This window comes from Macrosteles quadrilineatus, unplaced genomic scaffold (assembly GCF_028750875.1).
Source record: "Macrosteles quadrilineatus isolate MER2022 unplaced genomic scaffold, UCM_ALF_1.0 Scaffold_2__2_contigs__length_208266976, whole genome shotgun sequence".
Taxonomy (NCBI): Eukaryota; Metazoa; Arthropoda; class Insecta; order Hemiptera; family Cicadellidae; genus Macrosteles; species Macrosteles quadrilineatus.
The window spans coordinates 155,301,270-155,323,411 of record NW_026542595.1 but is presented as its reverse complement, the minus strand read 5'-3'; positions in this window follow the sequence as shown (position 1 = coordinate 155,323,411).

The window sequence follows — 22,142 nt, the reverse complement described above, 5'->3', positions numbered from 1 at the left end:
GTCTAGGGAGTAATACAGTGTTCTTGTTTAAACCCTTTAAAACGTTTATCTATTACACACACAGTCCTCTATCGAGTTAATGCGTTACAATATGAAGCTACAGAAACTAAGTTAACTAATAGAGTAAGACAAGAAGATTACTTATATTACGCAATATTTGACTTGTTAAAAAATACAAAACTTAAATTAGAAAAGGTTTAAATACCTGCTATTAAGGAATCCAATTTTGTTGTTAGCACAACTAGTTTCGGTGTCTGTGTGACACCATCATCGGGCTGCACAAGGACAGTTTTCTTTCTTTGTGCTAACAACAAAATTGGATTGCTTAACAGCAGGTATTTAAACCTTTTCTAATATTATTTGGCAATCTGGAGGCTAACAACTACAATGAAAACGTAAATTTTACTATGTTATTTATTTTCAGGATCCAATTTAGATTCTTTACTGACATTGCAGCTCAAGAATCCTTAGTGCCTAGCTGGGCGAACTCATAAAACAATAACGAAATAAAAATGATTAGAATTATAGTGCCATGGATATTTAAATTAGGCTTACAATCACTTTGGCATTTAAAAAAATATTTTCAGATGGTGAATAACACTTCAGTGGCATTGTTCTTATAGCGTGAAAATTCAGATGGCCGTTAACCTCATAGGACTCCCTTGGAAAACATTTGCAAAGCCATAATGAAAATTTCTGTTCCCATAGCGCCCGGAGGATTCAAATTACAATCACTTTATTATTTGGAAGAATATTTTTTATTATAAATAACTCTTCAGCAGCTGTTTGAAATTAATTCAAGATGGTCACTAGCCTCCAAGGACTCTTCAAAATACAGACGCAATATGATCCTGTATGCTTAAAGATACTTTTTTCTGTTTGGTTGCTTAACTATAGAGTTCTCACTATCGAATTTAAAAAAGAAACAAAGCTATAGTATACCTTACCCAAAATATCTTGGCTCTCCCAAGTACTGTATTGAGTTTATATCCTGCCAATGACAGAAACCTTTTAGCTATGTGATCAAGTCTTACCTTAATGGCTTGGATTTAGTTGTAGATTCAACTTGAATCCACAACTAAATCCAGATTCAACTATCAGCAAAGAAAAAAAATGACGGGTTTCTAAGCGAAGAGTATTAAACACATTCTTAAAGACATAGGGTATTTGATAAATTCGTTTTATCATTTATATTTATACTTCATGTATTATTAGTCTTTCGTGTGTCAAGCACATCTTGTTTGCCGTATGTTGTTTACTTTGTAAGGGAAGTTGGTTAGTCTTAGTTATATTTTGATTCATAATTAATTAATTATTACTATTAACATGAGAGCTTTAAGAATAAATTAATACAAATAATGAAATACTGCAATCCGTATAATTGATATTTCAATTAATAACCAATCTGTCACTCTGATTAATTCGTAATTAAGAACACATCAAGCTGATGTATAACTATGACACTCCTCATTATGGAATGTAGTTTATATTAGCAGAAGTAACTAAACATATTCAGAAACAATGTTTAAATCATCCCAATGTAATAGCAAATATTATAGTTGTATGCATTACTTTTAATAAATTTAACGAGATTTATTTTGTTATAGTGCATTGCCTGGTTTTAGTACTATCGAATCATTTAACTGTGTCATTGTTTCATAGGTATTTTTATGTAAGATATATTTTAATTCAATAAATAAAGAGCAATATTTGTTATTTGAAAAATTAATAAAAAAATATGCTCACTAAAGAAAGATAAGTTAACAAGGGTCTACAACGAATCGTAGTGACTGTACAAGAAGGGGTTTGGCAGCAGACTGTACGTTAAGTGGTGTAAAGCTAAGAGCTTGAAAATGTCAAAGTGAGGAAGGATAAGTTAGATAGTCTTTTACTCATCATTATCATCTCGGTATCACTTTATACATTGTTCAGAATTCCGTGGAAATTCCTTTTTGATATTGTAATATTTTCACAGCTAATTTCAATTTCTCTATATTTATTTTGATTATTAGGCGGTGTAATCTGTACATCAACACCTTATGCGGCCATTTTTAAAGGAGAAAATTTATAATATAGCATATACAACTAGTAGAAATAAAATGAAACAAGTCATTTTCATATATTGGTATGAATACTCGTGATTGTAGGTAGGACATTTGAGGAAGGTTAAAATCCAAACTGTATGCTGAAACTATTGCCACCCACTGTATAAAGAAATCTCTATTACATCTTTAAGTTCTTGAAATTTCTATTGCCAGTTTCAGGTATTGTAATTGCATCGTGTAATGGATAACAATATTGTAGGTCATAATTTAGAGCATAATAAATATAAAGGAGTTTAATCACCAACAGACAGAATGTAAATATATTGTGCTAATACATTTTCTATCCGGACGATTAACTAAGGTACTAATATTTGTTAGTATTAAATATAAAAAAAAACAATTAATTATTTTGTAATCAATGGTGTCCAACCATTACTAAAGCTAATAAAAAGTTTTCTTTTTTCAAATAAGCTTCCTGTTTAAACCGTAAAAAAATATGTATAACTCAAATAAATCCATTCGAGAAAGTTGAATTCATCGTATGAATCCTTAACCTTTTTAGTATCTTGTCCTCAGAATTTTCAAAGCAAGCCAACTCTGAAGTTCAAACACTCATTTATTGTAAATTGTGAATTAATTTTTTGAAACTGCATTCAAATTAAATTTTAAATTAAATCTTTTATCATTCATAGGAAGATTTTTCTTTGGATTATACATAGAGTTGATTATAGATGTATTTATGTGTGAGCTTACTGAAAAAATTGCCCTTCTTGTCTAAAGTGTTCTTTTGGAAACAATATTTAATTCAGGGCAGTTTCTGAACTTTGAACAGAACCCTTAAACCAACAATAACTCCTGACTTGCTGAGACAATTGAAATTGGCCGACAACTGAAACAACTATCCTCGCATTCACTGTGAGTTGCTCTTGTAACTTGGGAGTGATCAAACTGGGATGGCTGTAGAAACAATTATTCATTTAATTTAATATATGTAATTGCGAATCAAGTATATTTGTAGACGGAACTGTATGAATTATACACATGTGGATCGCAAGGTAAGTTGCCAGGAATATGTGTTTATAACATTTTTAAAGTCTGAAAGCATTCCATAAGAATTTCTTCCTCCATACGGATGCCATTGAAAAAATGTAAGTAGTTTAGAACTGTAAATACTTCTTTAAGATCAGGTGCTTTAAGTGATAGTTTGGTAGAATTCATAGTTTTTCTCCTCAAATATAAGTAAATAGTAAATCGATTGTTATGAACCAAATTAAATAAAAACCCTAACAAAAATACAAGAGCAAGAGAGATTATATTTACGTTGAAACAAACACACAGACCCACATTACAAATTTAATTGATCGTTGAATTTGTGTACATTTTACCTTGAATACTAAGTTAATAGTTTGCTTCTCTATGACAAATTCACCATAATTATTGAGGTGTTTGTATGTCAGTTATATTACAGTATACCATGTGAAGTGTAGGTATACGTTTTTTAGAGTCCTTACTTTAGAAGTATTGGCCACATTATACAGTGTATATGGTGAATCTGTAACGCTATAAATTTAACGGTTTTTTCTAATGTTCAGTATGTCTTATAACAACCTACATTAAACATTTTAAGAATCTATGACTAGTACGAATCAAATTGTGACTAATATTTGCTCAATAATAAAATAGATTGACACATTTTAACGTGTTATGAAAACCTTTTTTAGCTTTACAGGTTTTAATTCATTTTTTAATTGCTGATTTAAATTAGTTGCGTAATTATAAATAACCTCATATTGTATAGAGTGTACAGATTCTCTTAATGAGGCCTATTAATTCGTTTCACTGATTAGTGCTGGTATCTGTTGTAAAAGCCTTTAAAAGGCACTTGAGTGATTTCAACACAAGACTGTGTTTTATCTTTTATGGAAAAAAGATCTCTTACACCTCCATAATGGAACCCATGACGTTGTGTATGTTTTGTTAAGAGATTTAAATTGTTAGCTAAGAAAAATTGAAATATATAAATACAACTTGTCCATCTATGATAATAACCACTTAAATGACTTATTGACTTATAATCGTTGATTTATAACTCGTTTTCGTTTTTACCAGTCTTTAACTTGATTAACAACGTTAAATCCTCATATATTTAACCCCAAAACTTGTCATTATATTTGTTTTTCTCGCTAATAATGGCGAATCGTTTGTTAATTGTTTATTTTTGGGTTTACATCCACGATTCTTTAGGTCATGTTTTCTAAATAACTTCTTGATCAGCACTGTACGTGTTATTAAATTTACTGAAAGTAAATAAAAGAAACGCCTTATAACACTTAAAACATATATTTACGCTTATACTGTTACTCACAAGACGGTAAATATACAAAAGAGATGGTAAGGGGCGATCGATTTCGATTGGACACTCCAATCATCATCAGACCCAATAGGCGAATGTTGGCGAATGATAGGCGTAATTCGCCAATTGGGTCTGATGATGATTGGAGTGTCCAATCGAAATCGATCACCACTTACCATTTTTTTTTTTTTATATTTACCGTCTTGTGAGGAACAGTATAAGCGTAAATATATATTTAAGTGTTATGAGACGTTTCTTTTATTTACTATCCGCCATGTTTTCTGTAATGACAAAGTCAGATTAATACAAACCAAGACATTTTAGGTAGCTTTTAATAATTTAAAGACGTTTTGGGAAGAAATTATGAAGATTAAAACGTACTATGAACAACTATCACAAATCTAGTCATGTAAAATAAATTATTGTATTGAATTTTACTTAAATGTTTCGACGCGATAATTTCAAAAACGGTGTATCTGTACACACGCACAGTGAAATCGAACTTAAGCAGTATATAAAATGCCATTATTTTCATTTATATACAAGGTGTTTCCAAATTGTCTGGACATATTTTGTGAACTTGTTCCTTGGGCCAAGACAAACATAAAATTCCGTATAAGTATGGGTCTAAAATGCCTAGATTTCTGTTTGTCGGTCTGTTTGTGATGTTTAAGAATTATTTTATATCTTAAGCATTTTTCAAGATAGACATTTCAAAATCGCATAAATGTCTATTTCAGTAGTCAAAAAGGGTTTACAAACTTTCGTTCAATTATCTCGAGCCGTTTCAATTTGGCGAACATTTAAAATCTTTAATGCCAAATTTCATTAACACGGTAAATATTAAGAAAGTTGTTTTTCAGATCAAAAAGATAGAGCATTTAAATACAAATCAAATGATACCTTTTTCATGGGACGACAATGTTCTTAATATTTGCGGATTCATGAAATTTAGCAATGAAGATTTTAAATGGCCGCCACATTGAAACGGCTTGAGATATTCGAACGAAACTTTGTAAGCTCTTTTTACATACTTAAATACACAGTTATTCCAATTTTTAAATTTCTATCTTGAGAAATGCTTGAGGTATAATATAATTCTTAAAAATCACAAACAGACCAACACACAGAAATCTAGGCATTTTAGACCCATAGGCCTAACTTATACGGAATTTTATGTTTGTCTTAGGTCAAGGAACAAGTCCACAAAATATGTCCAGACAATTTGGAAACACTCTGTATATATTTTTTAATAGCTATGGTACTGAGCACCACATACAGAATTGTTATAAACATACATATAAAAAAACATAAAAATACTTGGTAATTGGTTTAAAGTAGAGGCATAAGCTACTTTCTACAGTTTTAGGTTTCTTATTCTATTTGAACCACAATTAAAATGAATCCAAAACACTCGTAGTGTGCCAAGACTACACAAACAGACTTTTGTCTTGTGATTTCAAATTAGAAGCAATTAACGAAAGTTTCGTCTTTCACCAAGCAATTAAGCATCAACTCTGTCACATGTTGAACGTAACTTCGTGCAGTAAGAGGTTTTCTGTAACATCATTACTTGAGATTTTCAATCACATTTTACTTCTAATTGTCTCCAAACGTAACCTCAATTGAATATTGTACTATTTTCCTTATTCAACTAATTTAAGTCAGATTTACAATAACTGTTGAAACTTTTTTCTCTTTATTAGGGCTAGGAATTAATTATTACATTTAATTAAATATAATTTATTACGAAAAAATGACAATAAAAGTTAATACTAAGCGATGCCTTTTAGGTTCCACCAATAAGCAATAACTTTATGACACGAATAACAATAATTAAAATACTTTATTAAATTTATGAATTTTCTAACTGAAACACCTATACTAATCTTAAAACATTATTGCTTTTGGTAATAAAGTAAAAATAAATAATATTCAACACGTGATTTTTTGCAATCTAGTGTTAATTTAAAAAAATTGAGCGAAAAAAAGTACATAAATTTTAATAAAAAATAATCTTTAAATCAATCTCACCGAAGAAATTTCAGCAGTCAGTATTTGACTCTACGATCCTATGAACACATATCACCTGAGAACGTCACCAGTATTTAGCTGTAACCTTAAGTTATATTCGGTAGGCCTATATATCTTACAATTAGCCACTAGTTCACAACTACCGGAACTTGATCAATAATTATTTTTTATATACTCTCTTTATATGCATATGTTACAAATCCTTTTTACTTCTTCTTTATCGAAACCCTACTGAATTGCTTGTTATTTTTTTCAAACTGCCGCCCTATTTTATCATCACAGTTTTAGAAGAAGATGCTTAGATTTTGAAATGAAGATTATAAATCACCTTAGACAAATCAATCTACTAAGAAATCACAGTTCATATGTTTTGTACAAGATTATATCGTCAAAATATCCCAATAGCCAATGAAGCTGTTCGTCATCTTTTTTTATATGTACCTAATACAAAAAAAGTTGTTAGTTATACTTCGGAGAACAAGAACTTTGCAGCTCTTGATTGAGCACCGATATAAAACATCAATAGACCTAGATGGCTTACTATGGAAGTGAATTGGTATAAATAAGATTAATGATGAAGGCTTGAATGCGTCTTCCTAACGATATCCCATATTTTACCTGGCAGTGATTTATGAATATTAGCTGAAAGGACATAAAACCGATAAATTTCGCAATATCTCGGGCTGCCGAGATTTACTTCATTTATCTCTTACCATTGTTCACCTGGTGAAAGTAATGAGCTCCGTCGCTTACATATTTTTAATTTTTTTTTGGCTTAGATATTTTTTGTCTTCGTTCTAAATAAGCTATCGATAGGAAAGCATGGATATGTTTATGGCTCGGTTAGACTTTTTTTCTTTTTTCCTCCTCTATAATATTCAATCTAATTTTTCATCATGAACTTTTTAGGTTACAATACATCAAATTTAAGAAGTTGTTTTACTCTTATGTGCCAATAAATGAAAATCGGAATTCCATTCTGCCAGCTGGAACAGTATTAATGGAATTAAATAAAATATCAAATGAAATGAAATGAAATCAAACAACACTCTGCAATCGACACATGAGGTTGGCAATTGTAGAAACAAAATGAAATTATCGTATTGCTTTAAGCAAAGACAGCTTTGCAATAGAAAAGAAAATTATTTTTGCCTGAAAGACATGTATACTTAATAGTTATCTTGAGGCATGGAAGTAGCAAAAGTCGTAGATATAAGGAGCTGGGTAATTTAATTTAACCGTATATCATTAAAGCGGTGGGATCTCGAAAGAGGCTACAGGCAAAATGTCCCACGATTTATATTGGATGGGTATATTACTTAAATCGTAAAATGGGTAGGGGGGAACAAGGATTTTGGTTTAGCTATCCTTCTACGGAACAAATGTATTTGATATACATGGAATTATTTGTGTTTTCACGTCATGATTACTTCTTTGTATTAAATTATATTTTACATATTAAGTCTTATAATGTAAAAGAACTTACTACTTATCTTAACCATACCCACATTATTGAAGTGCTCATCAAACAATGGCATATGAAAACAGCATATGAGAAGCGTTTTAAATTGGTCCCAAAAATTCAACTGTTTTTTAATTATAGATAAGACATTGGAACAGACTTGTCAAATTCAAAGTTAATAGTAGTGGTTAGGTGTTTGGTCCAGGAGAGTTTCGTCAAAGTAGTCCATCCAATCGCCAATGACAGGTTTCTAAGTTCAAAGTTTGTATCAATCAATCAAGAAAATTACAAAACAAGTTTTTTAGACCAGATAACTTTTTCATTATCAGACATTTCTTCTGTGATATGCCTCCCAATAATTCATGACCCAAGTTTGTAAATATTAAAGGAAAATCACTCATCAGAACTACGAGTAACAAGTAATATGATGGCCTAAAAATGATACTTGTCAGAAGAATAATAAACAAACTTGAGATGCCGTAAAAGGAGGTCAAACGTGAGCGTCAAAAGCATAGCTTAGTCTGGTTCAGGTTTCTCTTATGGATATTTCATATCTGAAAGAAAACTGAGATATGATATTTCTTTTAATACGCCTTTAGATTTTTATGAACACCTATGTAAAAGTAATAATTTCCATAGGAATATTAACGTCTCATTTAGATAATTCTTTCCCTGTATTAAGCTGTTAGCAATTATCTACCCAAGAAAGAAGTAAGGTAACTTACTTCTTTGTGCCTACATGCTAATTAAAGATGAAGTTGATTATATTTAATTTAAGAAAATGTAATCTCTAACTAAAAAAGATTATGTCAAACTTCTTTATCAACGTACACCTTTTAACTACAGTGAACCCAATTTACACTTTATGTGCAAGCCAAACAAGAGCAACCGATATCAATAACTTGCATCATTGACTAAAGTGTACATCTCATCGTTTATGGACTATATGTAGCCTATTTTTATAGAAAAAGGTAATTCTTAAATGACCACCTGAAGTAATATGCTACATTGTAGTTATATTTACCCTCTTAATATGTGTAATTAGGACAGATTATGTGAAATTAAAAATGTACAATGTGTTTCCAAATTTAACACTAACTACATTTTTCTAAATCCACAAATAATTTTGTGTCTGCGTCGTAGTAAAATTATGCTACAAACACAAAAGGAAAAGTTTTGATAAGTTGTCTAATTAAAGAAAGCAATAAACTGACTTTTACAGCAAAATTGTACCAAAATGAAAAGCTTTGCTGAAATAAACAGTTTACAACAGCTTTTCTCCTGCAGCGTCTGAAGTTTTATTACAAATGTCTGTTAATGACAGACACTTGTCAGTTTCGTTTAATTAATCAGATTTAAACATTCATTACATTGTTTCAGAAAGATTATCTTATATTCCAAAATTAACTTTATTTACAGTGGTCCCCTTGGATCACATGAATAGAAGTAGTATTAGTGCAAATTATAAATAAGTATGTATAGTGCATAGTATGAATCGATTTATGTAATATACCTTTATAACTTATTGGCGTTTTTTTTTCGAATTTTTGCTATAGCAAACAACCTCAACATAAAAATTCAAAATAAAAATGGATGACTGGAGGCTTAGAAGCGATGCTGTCTTTCTATGATAAAGTATTTTAACCATATTAGCACTACAACTTATTGTAATCTATAGCATTAATGCAACAACTATCAAAGATACAAAAACCACTCTATAAAATATAATTTTAGACTTAAAAACACTCTTGTGTCATTGATAGCTGTTGAATAGAAAAGAACGTTGGCTCGTTCTAGTATTTTTTTCACAGCAGTAAGACTTGTTACCAAAATTGCATTCAACTGGAAGGTCATGATTTAATATTTAGTATGGTTTAACAGCATGATTACTGAGAAATGTATAAAAAAACTGTCATGCAGCTCCAAACACGATCGTATCTTCTCTTAAAAGTAAACCATCTTTAAGGTTGGTTAAGTAAACCAACTAAAATAAATGAGAAAATAGTCACTGTGCTGAATAGTCTTTTACACCAGATCTCTTGCTCATAATTAACTGTTAACAATTGCAATATATGATTTTGTTTATGAACAGCAGGTTTGAATGTAATTTATCAGATTAGGCTTAACTACTATAGACCTATTTAAAGCTACGTCGAAACCATTCTGAAAGTATCCAACTTAATTAAAATATAGGCTTTATATTATATTAATAAAGGTAGAAAAACATCCATCCACTTAAGACAATAATTAATTCTCTTTTAATTTTTTTTCGAATTCTAAATTATCTAATTAATTGTGTGTATAAAAATGCCTTCTGGCTATTATATGAAATTAATCATTAATCATATTAGACATTTATTTCCTCTCCGAGGCAATCATAAACGTAATGTAAATAGCCATGAAACTTGTGTAAGCAACACTTTTGAACAGTGAGGTGTAGTGTTTGCCAAGCTTTCAATGTTATGTTTGTTTTGATCTTTCAACTAGCCAATTATCGTATTAAATAAATAGCTCAGCTTGTTATCAAGTAAACAATTAATTAAATAATGTATACGAAATAAGCCATATTTTATCTATTGTCAATGGATTTACTGTTTTACTGTTAAATTACATAATAAGAGTAATTCATAATGACTAAGTAGTCACCTAACTATAAGAGCCAAGAATTAAATATTTTTTTAAAGTTTTTAAAACTTTTTTATGATTTTTAGACGTTGCTAAATTTACGGTTTTTATTAGCAAACACAGCAAGAGGAATTACAGACAAAATGAATTACAGAAACATGTCCTTTTCTTCTAGCTGTCTCTTTGACAAATAGCAACGAGGTCTGTTGTTTTAACTTGTTTGTATTTAAAAATAGTAAATTAATACAAACTATAATAATTCCCTGGTTGAAACCACTTGGAAAACCTATTTTTATTTTCATCAATTTTTAAAATTACAAGGGTTCTAATCTGAAAACTAATAACTTATAATAATATGTATGTTTCATAATTTTATTTCCCCTTTTAAGATAAGCAATCATATTTATTTTAGAAATAAGGGTAAAACGGAAATATTTACGCAGAATCACAGTCCAATAGGAAAAGAGTTTCAAGGTATTTACGGCCTACGTTATCTATAATCAGATATAGGCTGCATGGATACAGGTGCTAAGAACATAACCTTTGAGGTGGCTTTTGTGTGTTAACCGGGTTAACTCATTAATTAAAATTGTTCATGATATTGAGCATTCACTTGGCCGTCATAATAATTTCCTAGTACATGGATTTTTATAGTTTAGAATATGGATGGACTGTGAAATTGCAAGAAACTGTTTTTAAGAGGAGACTATGAAAGAAATCGTTATTTTAATGCAAGTGTTAAACAATATGCTATGAAATTCAGTGCAGGTTATCGGTGTAGATCGGATTCGACGGATCCCTTCAAGGAGTAAGCAGGTCTGTCTATCAGCCACTTGTGAAGCTGTGTTTTACAGGTCCTAATGTAAATCACTAGTAGTATGCACTACTATGCACTAGTAAAGTAAATCACCCCAGGTCATAGTTTAGAAAACGAGAGTTTTAGCCTGCGTCATTATTTATAGTATTGTTTTCCTTGTTAAGGCTTTGATAAGTTTTACCATGTAATTAATTAAAATCCCTGCTTTTTTTATTTGTGTCCATTTATATTTCTTCAAAATAGTTTATTCTTAGTAGTAATCAATTTTCTCTATATTGAAAGCCATTCTGCATTTGTTTGTCTGAAGATAAGCTTTGTTATTTAATGATAGATTCACAGCCTGCCTACTACTGTGTTATTACCAGCAAACCAATGTCTATGTTAATGGCACAGTTAACCAGCACCCCTTGGCCTTCAATATATACAAGCTATGTTTGTTTAGTAGTGCTTCAGGACAATTTGGAATTGCATACCCTTTGGACTATCAAAGATAAACGAAAATCTGTTATCATATATTTTTTTTACTACCAACAAATCAACATGCCTAAATAAAACTCATGGAAATTATCTAATTAGTATTGCAACAGATATGTTACAGCAATTAAAGATATGTATACTATTACCAATGTACTATGGATTAATTTTGTTGATATGACAAATGGGATTTAATAATGTATGTGGTTACGTAGCTTATGTTTTTGCACCACCAAAACCTCCTAAATGGTTCTCAAACATTGATAATGTATATTTTTATTCAAGTAGGTGATGACGCATTCTCCGATCACTCCACACAAAGCACACTGTATAGATACCCAAGCAGGTATTGAACTCCATTTCCCAGATTGCAGGTCTCTATACTCATATCATTTCGTCGTTGTTACAAGGCCCGATAGTCATTTCCTGATGGTCCTTTTGCTTTCAGTGTGGGTTCTGTCCATGCAATCTTCAAGTGATCCATCTCATTTGTCTTCAATAGTGTTCTGCCATTTTGAAATGTTTGCCAATCTCCAAAAGCAATAACATAAATCTGTATGTAAAGGGAAAAGTATTTGTTGACATAGAAAAACGTGATGTTAACAATGTAATAGCATCATCAAAACAGTGACGAATGTTCTAAGTCATCTCTGAACGCATTATGGCAAATTGCAGACCATATTCCAGCTTGAAATTGTGTAGTATGTCTAAAGGATAAAATATTATATTTGACATCATATTACTGTTAGGGATGGAATCTCGAGTAGCATTATGAATAGGCCTATGATGTTGCAATGCACAAGTTGTCTTAAGGTATCCTATTATTATTATAAGAAATCACAGAATTTGCAATGCATTCATCTGGGTGTTTGATTACAAATCCTAAATCTTTGATATTATTGGGGAGATGACCAAGGAAGACTTGAATTTGAGGATCCATCAGTTAAATCGTTGTTCCCCGTACAGTTGACAAAACGGGATTAAAATTGATATACAAGTCCTCTCTGATATGGGAAAATATAATTTAATAATGAACACAAATTACCTCTCTTGTAGTAATTTAGACCCTATCAGAATTAACTGTATTAGGTATTTATCTTAAGGCGGAATGGAGTATTTTTTCATGTCCCACCTTCACACCTTACGACTTCAGCTCTGGTCCATAATTAATATATACAATTCTTTAGGCTAGGTATAGAGGCTTGCAGCATTATCACTTAGATAGAAATCCATTGAATACTGGTGGGATTTGAACTTGGAACTTAGTCTTTCAAGAAGTTATCTTCTGTTAACTTTCTGTTTTTGTTTTATTTTTTTTATTTTTTATTTTTTTTTTTATTTTAGGTAGTTTACATTAGGTAAACGCATTTTTAGTTTTCAAGCCGTTGTTTTTACAGTACATAAAAGTTAGAAAGTTCAGTAAAAATACAACTTAAGATTTGACTCGGACTTTTAGTTTTTTAACCTAGCTTTAACGGTTTCACGACTTAAATGTTGATTACGCCTGATTACAATAAAAATGTTGCTTATATCGTCCAAAAAAGTACATTGAGTATTATTATTGGTTATACTTTTTCTGTCAGGTCACAGAATATACCACGTCATCCATGGGTATCGTGGTAGTAATAAAATAAGCAAGAACATTTGTGAACGAAAGTTGTACTGTGTTATCGCGATAAGAAAAGTTAATGCTTACAAAGAAGAGCTAACGGATTATGTTAATGTGTCCGGAGATTATGCTAATGGATTTCAAATGGAGGTTGGGTTATCCGGCTGCTTACTTGGCTCGTGGTTCCGGTCTTTACAGTTTGCTAAAGTGAAAATCTGCCAAACGATCTTTACATTCATTTAGTCAATGTATAAGGATTTTATGTTATTACCTTTTGTTCTATTTTTAATGTTGTTTGGAATTTTTCAAATAAAACGGATTGAAAAAATTCCTAAAAATTCTCAACTGTGAACGAATAGAAGGATATTACTCTAACATAATCTAAAATGTAATTGATTGATATTAAGTTTACAAAATGTTTTAATTACCATTAAGACTTGCCATCTATCTTTGTACATCTAGCGTTGTCTAAGTTAACTACATTTCTATTGGATATAATTCTACCCGAAATACATTAACAGCTAAGACATGTTAAATACTATTTAACAGTATTTTGTTACTGGATTTTTAACTCTCTGATGCCTGCTCATTTAATACTTTCCATTTGAAATATGTTAAAAATGTATATTTCATCCACACTCTAGCAGTTTTATTTCCAAAATAAATCTTATTTTGTTTAATCAGAGGTTAAAAATACTATCTTATAGATTCGTCATCTAAATGAATATATTACCGTTTACTGGTGATTTAATTGTAGCCTATCCAACTAGCTAAAAACTGTCAATCAAATATCTCTTTGTAAACGTTTGCTTGTCCTCCTTTTTGTAAACATTAGCACCTACCCTTTATTAACTGGGAAACATTTAAATGACATTAACGAACCATAAAATCATTCAATTATACGAGTACAAAATAAAGACATCGTACTTAATTAAGACTATACAAAATAAATAAATTACTTATATCGCAGAGAGAATCAACTGGATATATTATTTTTTTATCAGATGAACAAACGGTAAGAGATAAATAAAGTAAATACACAGTCTCGACAGCCCGAGGTATGGCGAGATTTATCGGTTCAATTATGTCCTTTCAGCTAATATTCATAAATCACTGCCAGGTAAAATATGGGATATCGTTAGGAAGACGTATTTAAACTTTCATCATTAATCTTATTTATACAAATTTAATCAGTTATGTTACCAACATTATTTATATTGATACGGATGCATAATTACTCGACAAAAACCTACGATGTTTATTTGTTTTACTTTGCAATATTTTTCTTGTTATACATTAGGTATTGATTTATGGCATTGACTATATAACACTAGTCAATGTTTATGGTTAGCAAACAAGTCATGATTACGGATCCAACAGATAGGCTTTGTTAACTAATATTTTTACAGACATTTAAAATGTTCATTTTAAAATTGTAATTATTTAATCTTGTGTCAATCGTCGATAATATTTCTCCAGATAATACTTTGTTTGGACCTTGATGGTGGTCGTCTTCCGAACGATATGTACAATATTTGCATCACTATTCCGATTAGACAATGACTTGTGAAACTTAAAACATTCTATATCCATTTCAACACCTTTAATGCATGGGCTTATTTAATTCCTGTAAATATAACCCGTTTAGGGTTTACACATATTTGTTAGCGTGCACTTTATTGTATCCATAAAATATGTTTTGTAGTTTGTATTATCTCTCGAGGGGACTGTACAGTAAAAGAGAACGGTATGTCAGATTGTAGACAACATCGACAAGGAAGTCTAGTTTGACTAAGACGGTAAAGTCCTTCGGGAAATTTGAACCAGACACTTTAAAAGCTTCGTTGTTCTTCGTGGTTCATCCACTTCAATCATAAGTAAGTGGTATGTAATTTTTTACAATTCTCTGAAACATGTATGACTCCTATCAATTTAATATTATTTCACTTGAGAGTATTTACTTGGATAGAAACATGTTAAAACACTATAGTAAAATTAAATTACTTGTATTCCAAACTGTTTACTTCAGCCTTGTGTTTAACTTATTTTTCTTTCAAATAAATACGTACATTAGAGTAGAGTAATAACGTAACAGGCTTCTTTATCTGGCTTAAGTAAACCCAACAAGCCATAAATGAGGCGCAGTCGTAATAAGTCAAAACCAAGCAGTATATAAGACTACAATGTAGAAACAAGAACAATAACCTGTACGATAGCACTATGGTTTCAAACAGAAGGGTGATGTAGATTTATAAACACCTAGTATGATAAGAGTTTTATTTGCGGTCTCGAAGCTAATTCATAAAAAATGTTCGTATATAAAAACCACCCATGAATCATCCTGCATTTAATTTTGACGTCACTAGCAGAAGAATAAATAAAATTTGCCATTTATGTAACTAAAGTATTCTTGGGAAATACTTCGTAAAACGAGACCGACAGGTGCCTGTCGTTAACAGACAACTGTAGAGTAAATACTTCAGACGTTTCAAAATGAAACGGTTTGAAAAATCATCGTTTTATCTCTTTTCTAATATTTGTATATAGTATATACTACATAGTATACATGTAACAACGTATTAGCTTTCAATAAAACCCCATCCTCTGCTGTTCCGACCTTTGCATCTGATGTTGATTGTTACACAGACTGTTGATTACATGTAAACTAAAAATCTTCATCAGATTGGTTTACCAATTGGCATACTTAATTAATAGGTTTTCATTGAAATGACTAAACATAGTTTTTCTTGATAACATAGTTATAATTACATTGATGTTTTACCTTTCAAGTTGGGATGCAAAAAATAATTGTGTTAACTAAATGATTTTTTAAATATGCTTTTAAAACGATGTGTAAATATACATAATTAGTTTGTTTCTGTTGTTTTTAAAACAATTTCAAGGATATGACCGCTTGGTTGAACAAACACATATTCATTAAAAATATTATAAAATAATATAACTGAACTGACAGTGCCAGTTACATAGTAGACATGCAAGCCTCAAAATTATTGCAACCAAGGAAATATTTGTCCTGGAAAAATAAATACTTTAGGAAATTCTACTCTCAAAATTACTTTAAAATATTATTTCGTTTAACAGTCTCAGAGCCTAATGTCGTTTGAAACAATAAAATACAATCCCGACAATTAAATTTAAACAAGAAACTGTACAAGGGTGTATAGTGGTTGCTCACAGAAAGCTTGCAAAAGTTCCACAAGCATCTTTGTATTAATTTTGAGTAGTTTGCTGTAACTAGTGTTCTTGAAGACTTTGAACATTTCAACTCTGAGTATTCTTATGTCAAGGGCTTCCTAACAAGCATATCGGTACAAGAAAACAGAAATTGACGTGATTCCAATTCCAGTAATTATTACAAAGAATATTTTATTTTAAGGTTATACAGTACTACTTTTTAGTGATGCTTCTATTATCCGAAAGTATATAAATAATAAAACTGCCTTTTATTTCAAGGGTATACTACTTGTTGGTGTTGTAACTATTATATGAAAGTATATAAATAATAAAACTGCATTTGATCAGCTAGCATTCGACTGATACGTCCAATTTTTAGAATTTTCAATCGTTAATAATTTTTACTTCAGTAACAGGTTAATAGCCTGCTGTTTTAACCTGTTACTAAAGTATAAATTGTTAACATAAACAAACTATAACTGACAATTATTGTTGCTGGATGTAACCGAAAGTTTTGTTTGGTTTATTTCACATTGTAGAAACAGAATAATATACATATTTTGGAGAAAATCTCGTTTTAGATAATTTTTATACATAAGTGGATACATGTGAGATAAAACCCACAACCCCTACACCAAAGTAAAATAGCCCCTATTGGCAAATTTATCACCATCGACAATGATATAATTATCGTGAAATAAGTGTAAAAATTATTAGACTCAAACAGTGAGTAGCGATAGAGAGTTTTACTAAATTATAATGAAAATAAAAACCGTCAACACTGTAACCACGGCCAAAACTGTATTGTAATTGTTTCTTTTGTAAAAAGAACTTATATCCCTATTACTAATAGTCGTCAAAAATTTTAAGTGCATTGTGAAATGTATAAATTTAATGCAATTTAATTTCCCGACTAAAAATCTCAGCACTCCAATTGGTGAAAAGCGGAAGTAAATTATCAATAAAATATTAGATCAAATAGTTAGATCAAATATTATTGGTATCAGGCGGTCATTCAATAATATGTGTGCTTCACCCGGATATTAGATGCATCACGATATAGTTCAACAAAATAATGTTTTAATCAAAAATAAGAATCGTTAACGGATATATTGTTAAAGGATGTAAAACGTTACATGAAAGAAACTGGATCCAGATTAAGCTAAGCGTATGCCGCGCACGTTTTGACCTACTTTTACTTTGGGACGTCAGAAGCTTTTAACATTGTTACAATAATTTTTAACTCTTATTTCTTATATTTCTTATTTTCTTTTTTCTCTTTTTTCTTATTTCTGTGTGTAATACTAGTTTCTTTCACACACAGCTGTAGTTAGAGTTATTTGATTTAGCTCAAATTAAGTCAGTGTAGTACCCTTATTGTATGGTAAAATGTTACACCATTTGAAGCGTTGGGTTTGGTGGAGGGGGGTTAAAGTTAAACTTTTTTCAGTTTTTCTGTTTTCATTAAGTGTTTTGAAACCCAAGGGTGTTTAACGCTAAATACGTGTATACGAAAATGATCCATGGAAAATTTCAAACAAGAGTGGTCCTCTTCATGATCTTGCTGATGTGATCAGTTAGTTACAAAGGGTTATAAATAGACATTTCCTGAACACTTTCCTGAAGTTTGTATAAGATAATATCTGTATACAAATTTGATCAAACATACTTTATTGTCGTAAAAATATATTTGAATGAATTGACTATTTTAAAAGATTATAGACATCCCAAGAACAAAACAACCTGCGCAAACACGAAAAGATCACGTGGTTTGCGCCGGTAGGTGTGGCGTACCATTCAAACCTGCGCGGCTCAAAATGGCCCGGGGTTCTTTTGTTTCTGGTATGTCTATTCTGGTATTCATGGGAAATCCCCATGTATATTCAAATAAAATGCTGGTAAAAATGTATGTTTAATTACGGTACGAAATTACTGGACCAAAAAATTTTTTCTGATAAAACTCATTTTTTTTGTCAGCAACAGACAATTTCATATACGATCATTTGAGAATAAAGGAAGTGCCACGTAAAAGCAGGTTTGTGCAAGTGAGTGCTGGTGCTATCAACTTTTAAACATGTAGATTTTTTCATAAAGTGATAATTTAATTCTGTCCACTAAACGCTGGATCTCACAAAGCAACGGCGCAGTTTGACAGTTTTCACTTCAATCAACTTCAGTACAATATTGTTGTGTCTTTGATCATTAATCCACTAACTAAGCAATGCCGTCGTCAGCATATCACGTAAAGTTTAATCTCATTTGCAACTCAAACCAACGTTATTTCAACGTAAATCAATGTTTAGTTGGATCTTTTGTAATATTAGAAAATGCATAGCAGTATTTTCTGATCGCTTGGATGGAAACAAGTAGCCATTTTTTTTGACGAAACAAACTACGCTTGTGATTTATGAATGTAGGTAAAACTGCGACATTAAATAGAGGAAAAAATTATAAAATGTGTAGAAATATATTTTAAATGTGATCCAAAATCAATCCAGTTAACTCAATGTGGTAGGGCTTAGTAAAAGTCTAAAAAAATGAACAATAAGATGAATATTTTTTATGTTTATTTTTTTATTTTTATTGATTTTAATTTTTTGTTTACTTGTATAAATTTTTACAGTTATACACTTTTTAAAGTTGCTAGAAGCGTTACACATTTTGGCGTAAATAATAATTTTTAGAAAACAAAAATACACTAACAAACTGAGACTTAGGCTTGTATCCAAAACAAAAATAAAATTTTATAATCTTAAAAGTCATAAAATTAATCAAATTTCCTCTCGCACATAATACTATAATGGAATGTGAATTTGGTTCCTATTTATGTTACGAAAACACTTTTATGAATAACTTTTTTATGCGTTAACTTTATTCCACTCATAGTTCACGGACTCATTGTTATTCATTAAATAATTTTGCTGACGGATAAAGTCAAATTTTCAGCCGATTTTGTCAAAGGCCGGTTTTGGTTGTGGTCAAAGCTGGTGACAATGCTATAAGAGGCTTTTACTTTGACGGTCCGGGTTTGACATTCAGTTCATTTCAAAGGCAGAGCTCAAAAGTTGCAAATCCCTTCAAATACTTTTCAAAAAGAGGTAAGTATTATACCAACCAATGTCAGCCTGCACAAAACTATTATCCGTGTTACTCATAGGATATGCTTTCTAACGTAAGAAGAAAATAAAAAGTAAAGTTTGGGCAAAAGTAAACATTATAGCGACAAGGTTAAACGAGATAACCCCACAACAGGCTGGGGAAAGGCTTCTATCGAATATCATTAAACTTCGGAGGTTTATTGGAATCCAGCCCTTATCGTTACCGCTAACCCGGTCCTTATCGATTGTGGTTTTGATCAAAATATTGGGTAGATAGGTTATACGTGCTCTCCCTTCCGCATTTATAAATTATACAAATCAGCGAAAACTGTATGTATATTTCTGTCTGTCATACGTTAAGGTGTTTCTTTGTGTTTTTTCCTATATTTTTCAACGCCACATTAAAAGTAATGTATTTAAAAAATATATCCATATGCATTTCTAATCCTCTGACATCAAGGCATAATATTCCTAGTAATCTTTTAATGCTATCGGTGTGTTTCATGTACGTTAAGCTGAAGCTGTTTCTTAATATATTAATGCTTTGTTTGAGTGAAATTGAGTTCGTTAATCTGTGTAGCTCTTTTACTAAATACTTAAACTGTTTCTTTGGATAGAATTTTGTATTTATAAACAGCAAATTAATTAAGTACAGCTAGGTGAAGTTTGAAACAATTAAAGGGTTACTGATTTTTAAGGATTTAACCAATAATCTTTGTAGAATTTGACATATAAATTAAAAACTATTTAGTAAACAGCGAACAGTTTCTATGTTGACATTTACACCGAACGCACAAATCGAACACGGAAACACACAAATATCATGCTCCTAATTTTATCATAGATGATAAAACAAGGAAAACATTTTTTTAAGAAGGACTGTTAAAAATAGTTGAACAGTATTTTGTGTGTTATGGCCCTTGTAACTCCTACAAAATATTATTTAACTACAAAACGCTTTAAAGATTACGGTCAAAAAGCTATTGCAATATTCGTTATTTCGCCGACAAAGTATCATCGTTACTTCATCTGCTTACCCCATAATAAGGGTTGTCAACAAGCTAATGGGAAAAAGTAAGTCAGTTTGCTGATACAGTTTAATATGTTCTATATTGACAATATTATTGTAGTTTGTTTTTACTTCAGTTACTCTAATATCGCAAAGTTTGAAATTCTTTCAAAACTATTAAAATTCTTAAATAGTTTGATACAATATGAGTTAATTTTCGTTTCAGTAATAATACTCTAGTTGGATGGCTGAAATTAATCATTGCTAAACGTTCTGAAACTTTCCAAACTCTAGAAATATTAAACTCGCAATTATTTACTGCGGTTAAACTTATTTTAACAAGCGATTTTTTACATTTGGTTGGTACTTTTTTGTTAATTCAAACTCTTTCAAACTTATTCTAGACCAACTATGTCAAACTCGTAAAAATAACGCTGTACGTACATGCCTTGAATTCTTGTAGAATCTGAAGCGTGGTATATTTTTTTTAAATAAATTTGGAGGAGTATGTAGTTTTTGTAGGAAAATATTTTAGCTATTTTTTTAGAAACCTTTTCACTGTGGGCCTGAGGTATATAAATGCAGAAATATTAAAACATAAGAAGATTGAGTACGTGTTCCGTCGACAAACAACATAATTAATTAAGTAAAAAGATTTTAGTAAAAATAGTTATTATTACATTTTATATACTCTCTAGGCTCTGAATTAAAGTAAAATGTAAAAATAAAAAGTTTAAAGGTTGCTTGAAAATGTAATTTTAGAAGGTAATAATACATTCACTTTTATATTGCTTGATTTTATTCCACTGTCGTTGTTAGCGAATAATTACTTGTCAAACTATAATCGTTATGAAATAACATTAAAACTTGATCCAAGCTACGAGTTTGCGCTCGTTACTCAACCGTTAACAGCCGTCGTGTTTCATTTCTGTGAAGTAAATTAAGTTGTGTCGTAAAAGTAAGTAATTAATCTTGTTGTAAAATGTCGTCAGCTCAAACTTAGTTTTTGTTATCGCTTTTGAATTAATCCAGCTAAAAAAATATTGCAAATTGATCTTTTCTTTTACTATGCCTAACTATTTTGCGTAGCACATATCCTTCTGTGGAGTAGAGAGATAAGCTTAAAGCAAGGAAACGAGATAATTAATAGTTTGTATTTAAGTAAAATAGTACGCCCTTAAAAAAATCACAACACCTTTATAAGGATCATGCAGAAATATCTAGCTTAAGTATCTGATCTTAGTTTAATGATTGGTTTACACAATCCAATAGATTATCACAATGTGGCATTATTATAATATATATAGTATTAGCTTGTGATATTGTTTTGTTTTAACAAAATAGTCCTGTGTTTACTATATTTTTATGTTGTAATATTAATATTTATTATGTCGCATTATTTATTATCTTGAGCAAATGAA